Source organism: Camellia sinensis, chromosome 15 (assembly GCF_055761805.1).
Source record: "Camellia sinensis isolate YWXY chromosome 15, ASM5576180v1, whole genome shotgun sequence".
Taxonomy (NCBI): domain Eukaryota; kingdom Viridiplantae; phylum Streptophyta; class Magnoliopsida; order Ericales; family Theaceae; genus Camellia; species Camellia sinensis.
Genome location: NC_138975.1, coordinates 25,777,132 through 25,783,364, shown reverse-complemented (window position 1 = coordinate 25,783,364; position 6,233 = coordinate 25,777,132). Strand labels below are relative to the sequence as shown.

Genomic DNA, 6,233 nt, shown 5'->3' with positions numbered 1-6,233 from the left:
GGCAAAGCCTATTCCACCTCCTGTTCAGCCCAAAGGTAAATCCAAAAGTAAAGCCCAATCATCCAAAGCAGACATGATCCAGTTAGCCCATCAACTGTTGAATCAAGCTAAAGCTCAATCCACCGATTCAGACAGTTCAGACGGGTCAGCCCAGATCCATTCCTCTGAAGAATCAACCAATCAGTATTCAGGACCCGAATTTCAAGATGCTCAGGATCCATTTGTTTAAATCAACCTTGGATTCCATATAGATACAAATTAGCTTCAATCAATACTCTTTTGAGAAAAGCTGCCAATTTGTATTTATATTGATTCCATAATTCACCGAAAGTGATAAATAGTACAAAGTTACTGTTCACTTTTACTGTTCACCATCACTATTCAATCAATCAACTTTTGCTAAAGGATGGTCATCTGTGCAATCACTCCACCGAAAGCATCCGACAGCATCTACTTTTCGCATGCTCGGCCAGCTGCTTTCAGAAGTCACATGCTCACTGTTTTGCTTTTATTTCTTTATATTGTAATCAGTTGTAAGCATTCAGGCATTCTTCAATTTTCTTCTCCATTTCTGTTGTAAAAAAAACCAGAGTGTGCTGAGAGCCTTACAAGCTTCCCCGTTGTACTCAATTAAAGATCCTTGCAGTTGCTACAATTGTAATTGTAAGTTATTTTTTTGAAAATGTTTAATGAAAATGTTTTAAATTAAATGTTTTAATTATATGTGCATTCCAGTGTGTTTGTGTATTTTGATTTCATAATCTATCTCCTTCATTGATTCAATAAATAAGATAATATTTTTTTTAATCACACATTTTATATATTTATACAGAGTATAAACCCTAACCTAACCACCCTAACCATATATAGTATGTTATACAGAGTCTAAACCCTAATCTAACACTCTCTCTCACTCTCCTCTCTTTTATCTGTTCTACCTCCTAGGTCGTTACCTCTAGTGGCACCACCGGCAACCACCACTATCACCGCCGCCACTTCTTCCTCTCTCGCCGCCCTCTCTCTGTCTTCTCCTATTCTCTTCACCGATCTTCACCAGTTGACTACTTCATCTTCTCCACTCTCGTCGTCAGTTCCAAAACCCTAACCCTACCTTTGATCTTCTCCAATCCCTTCATAAGCCATATGTTTGAATCTAGACCCTACACTCCCCTCAACTGTTTCAGAACCTTTGTCTACAAAGGACTACCGTCGAACTCGTCAGAACGATGATCTCGAACGGGCTAATTACGATGAGAAAGGTCAGGCGGCGGGTACATTAATGTGCTAGAAACAAAATCAGAAGATGGACAGCTCATCTTTGCCCTAATTTTTCTTTCCATTTCTGTTCAATCGACCCCTCAATCTTCTCTGATCAGAACTCTACACTAAATTTTCCAGTTCAGTCTAGCTCCAGGTTCCGCCTTGAGGTACACCCCACTCTCCTCTCATTCTCTGCCTCTGTTTTTCACTTTTTTTTTTCTTCACTTTCCTCTCAATGAATTCAAAATTCAGATTTCTTTTTTTGTTTAGATTTTTCATTTTTTCCCCTCATAAACCAAAAGATTGGATCAATATACACCTCTCTTATCTCAAATTTAGGTTTAATTTTTTCCTTCTTGTTGATTTCAAATTCTACTGAAGATTTTTTGTTCTTTAATGTTCATTAGTTAATTGTGTCTGTGAAGCCCCAAACTGACATTGAAGGTCACTTTTTCGATAGTTTGCAAAGCTGTGTTTATGAAGCCCCAAATTGACATTGAAGGCCTCTAACATTGCCAATGATGTCTCTCAGGTGAATCAGTCAATTCTTTTTTGCTAAAATTTACAAGAGTTGTCAAGTGGGTACTTGCTATTTCTTAGAGTTTTGATTTTGAATTGGCAAGTTTTTGAAATTGATGATGTGTTAATTTAAATTCAATAGAGCTTCCTTAAAACTCTAAGAAGAATGAGAATAAGGTTTGAATATAAAATAAAATTTTTGGAAGAACAATAAGAAGAATGAGTATAAGGTTTTGGTGCTTTTCAGAATAACGTTTCTGTTTAGATTGGATATTAGCACAGTGGGGAATCTTCGATTTAATCTACAGCCATGGGTTCAAGGAAAATGTCCTGTCCAAACAACATGCTATTCCCGTACTAATATGAATATATTCCTTTACTTTTAAGACTTCTCAAAATCATCAATTTGAATTTTCAGCAATAGGGGCAGGAGAATGGGCAGGGCTAAAGCGTTGAGCTCAAGCTTATTTGGTTAAGAGCTTGATATTTAGAGGTGAAAGGTCTTTACTTTTGCTCTCTTTGCAAAGGTAGCCATCACATTGTTTTTAGTTTTAAATAAATAAGAAACCATCAAGAGAAAATAAGAGCATGGGGTTAATACAACTGCCCAAACTTAGCTAAATTTAACTGTGAAATTTTAGATTAAGACATTTTAATTTCAGTTCACAAAATTTTGATAATGGAAACACATCCAAAGTAACTGGCAAAGCTTTGGGTGGCATTTCTTTTATCTGTATGTCAGTTTTTGAGTTATGAGATTTCAAATTCTTTGAGTGTTCACACTGGTTTCTTAATTGTCCAAAAATTAAAGAAGTTTGTTTGTGATTTTAAACTTGAATTTACTGTGGTAAAGAAAGATCTATCCTGTGTGTGGGCAATGTCCCTTGCTTTGTTCAACAATTTTTAAGGATAAATAATCTTTAATATACTATTGTTTTGCCTCACACTATCCTTGTGAGAGGTTAAAAGACCAAAAAAAAAAAACAAAAAAAAAAACAAAAAACAAAAAAAAAAAAACAAAACAAAACAAGGGGAGTGTGAATCATTTTACTACACAATATGGAACTCTTGTTGTGAACTGAATTGCCTAAATCATTTTTTTTTGTCTTTTGCTTCTTTATGCAATTGACATGATAAGCTAATGACAAATCAATTATTGTACAATCTGTAGCATAACCAAGGACCCATCATCCGGATTCATTTATCCTGATATTTAATGCCTTCTCTTGACTGTTTGAACTATGTAGTTTTGTTTTGTTTTGTTTTATTTTCTTGGACAGAGAACTTTGTCCTCTTTGGAGTTGCCTAGGGTTGTTGCTGTTGCAACTGGACCATCTTCACCTATCTCAGATGGTGGGCCCCCCTCATATGAAAATCAAGAGAGGACTGAAGTAGGTACTTTGGATGGAAGTGCTAGTCTTATTCAGCACAATGGTAGGTAGAGACAAAAGTTTCAGGATCTTGTTCAAAATATTTCAATTCAACTATTGGAGAAATTCTCTCTTGTGACCACATTTGCTCGGGAAACAACTTCACAACTTTTCCAAGATAGTAATAGTGATGTTTTGGTGCTAATGAGAGAAGGAACCATGACCAGACTCCCCATCCTTACCCTAGTATTGTTGCATCCAATGATGTGAAAGAGGTTCCTAATGAAATCCTTATAGCCTGAGATCCCTTGGATGTAACCTTGACATCTTTTTTTTTTTTTTTTTTGTGTAAATATTTGTATTTCAGGGAAATTTATTGTGATTTACATTAGGAAACTCTTGATAATTTTAGTTTTTTATTTTGTCATTTTTTTGTTTGAAATGTTACTTGAGTTTTAGTGCAAGCTGGAAAGGGTGCATTTACTAGATCACATATATAAATGCTTAGTATCAGTAAATTTTTTCATTTTTGCTATTCTTTTGAGTTATGTCTCAGTTCAAATATTATGTTGTATATGCACTTAAGCTACATAATCTACTAGCTGATGCTATTGTTGGTATATGGCATCTATGTCCTTGTCATTAGCCTTTTTGTGAGACCCCTAAATTTTGTAAATCCTAGTAAGACCCTTACTTTTGAATTATTATAATAAAGCCCTTAATTCCCCGTTTACTCGTAAAATTAACCCTAGAACTGAAAACATATCACAGATGAACTCGTACAAACCCTAATTGATCTCGTTAACTTAGAAATCATTTCTAACACACTAGTATTAATTATTTTTAACTCTCAAATTTTAGATTAGTAGCTTAAAATCCTAATTTTTGATGTTTTATCATTTTTATTCGGTTGTGTGTCCTTTAATTCAAAGCAAGATCATTCGAACCAAATTATTTTTCCTAACATTATTTTAATTAGTACTACACTTGAAATAGATATTCTAATCAATTCCAAACCCACACATTTTATTTTAATTACATCTTGACCCCAAATCATTCTTTATACATATAAAAGCACACCTATAATATTATAATCGTTTTTTAAAATATCTACAATATGTATATATATATATATATATATATAAATCAAAAAAGACCCTCAAATCTATATCACATGGCTAGCCACCCTAGCATATAACTTTTGGAAACAACATTGCATGATTCATAGAGGAAAATTTGACCTTGGTACCATAATTCAAGGAAAGTTGTCTTGTACTTGTAACTATCTTGGTTCTACTTAAGCCTAATCCTAACTAGATAATGCCTTAATACATGATTAGGCTCCCTAATGATCCCTCATTCCATTACATTTCAACTAAATACATGTGACAACCCTCACTGCTGTTTACTGATAACACCACTGATTACTGCTAAGCTGAGACTGATCATGATAAGTAATTGAATTGATTGAAATCCTGAGCTAATTGATTGAGTGTGTTAGTTTAAATGCATGTCTATCTGTTTGACTGTTAAATTATCTGTTCATGTATTATGTTTAAATTGCAAATTGAAGGCATCATCGACGGCCAAATCTGTCATTGATTAATGTTTTATGCTAATTGAAATTTATGTGATTTTATGGTATATTTAATTGAAATTTGATTTAGAATGATTAAATTGGATTAATTAAGTTGAATCACATTAGGTTAAAGTATTTACATGTTTGCCACTTAGTGGACAATTCTAGGATCATTTAGTTGACTCTTATGTTAGCATTATAACATTTCTTCAGCCATTTTGAAGACACAACCAACTAGAGAGAGAGAGAGATAGGAGGAATTGAGTTCATCTAGGCATTTAGCTTGGAGACTTGAAGATATTGAAGGTTAATTGCATAATTGAGCCTCTAGACTTGAAATTGAGGAACCTAGGTAAGGATTTCATCCTTTTAATTGTGAAATCAAGTTAGTTCTTCCATGGTTCTTGGAAGATTAGAGTTTTAAAGCCAAGAATTGGTTTGAATGTTGAATTGAGTTGCAATTCATGCATGCATGTGCATATCTTGAAGTTTAGAGTTGTTTTCATGGAAATTATTGCATGCATGTCTATATTATTGTTATGATCCATGAATTCATCATGTTTTAGGAAGTTTAGACTCAATTGAGCTTGCATTGGAAGCTTTGAAGTTGATTAAATTCATGCATGTTGGATGTTCATCATGTTCTTGATGTTTTGTTTGAAAATGGGTTCAATTGACTCACCCTTGGGTTTTGATTTTACAAATTGATCTTCAAAATATGTTATATTATGGGTTTAAAGTGTTTTTCTAGAAAATGGGCCTAAGAGGTTGAGTTTTGATCTGTTGAATGTTGAGTTTCATGCTTGGAGACAAATTTAGAAATTTCAGATTTTGGATCCACGCTCGAGCGTACACTCTGAGTTCATACAGTCCGCTTGAGCGAGTAAAGTGACGCTCAAGCGTGAAATGCGTGTATCCAGTAATTTGCATGTGTTTACAGTCCGCTCGAGCGAGGGAATCCACACTTGAGTGAGGACTTGTGTCTCACGCTCGAGCGGGGATCGAGCGCCCGTCGAGCGTGAATTTCATGCATCCAGTGCTTTTACAGTCTGCTCGAGCGAGGAAAGTCACGCTCGAGCGAAGCTCCTCTGTCTGCATGTCCGCTTGAGTGTAGAAAGCCACGCTCGAGCGAGATCCTTGTTTTCTGAAAATTCTGAAAAGTGTTTTAAAGTGCATCTTTGCATCCTCATTCCATCCTAGGCATTCTTAGGCCTAGTTTAAGGCATCTTAATGAGGATATTGATATAGAACCACACCGAGGCAAATTAGAGATTAAGTTATTATTTTCCAACTGTGTAGCTTAGTGTGTGTTTGTTCTGTAACTGTGTAGGGTTGGCATCCGAGGACGCTCTAGCTGCTTATAGCCCAGTGCTCTGTGAGTAACGGTGTTGTAAAGATATGTTCAATTAAGATTATTTTCTGAACAAATGACTGCACTGCTTCATGAAATGACACTGTTTACTGAATGAATGTTTGTCCTATTTGTGAACTGTATTCGTGGCATC

The 6,233-nt window shown here is 34.9% G+C and overlaps 1 long non-coding RNA gene across 2 annotated transcripts; it reads left to right on the top strand.

Annotated features, from left to right (window-relative positions):
- The first annotated feature begins 889 nt into the window (after positions 1-889).
- On the top strand, positions 890-3,918 carry LOC145813434 (uncharacterized). Of its 2 annotated transcripts, none has more exons than XR_014356502.1 (3): positions 890-1,427; positions 1,721-1,792; positions 3,060-3,918. It is a non-coding gene; the product is annotated as an uncharacterized LOC145813434 (long non-coding RNA). The 2 variants fall into 2 exon arrangements; XR_014356503.1 differs by having other exon boundaries at positions 1,721-2,272.
- Positions 3,919-6,233: the final 2,315 nt, after the last annotated feature.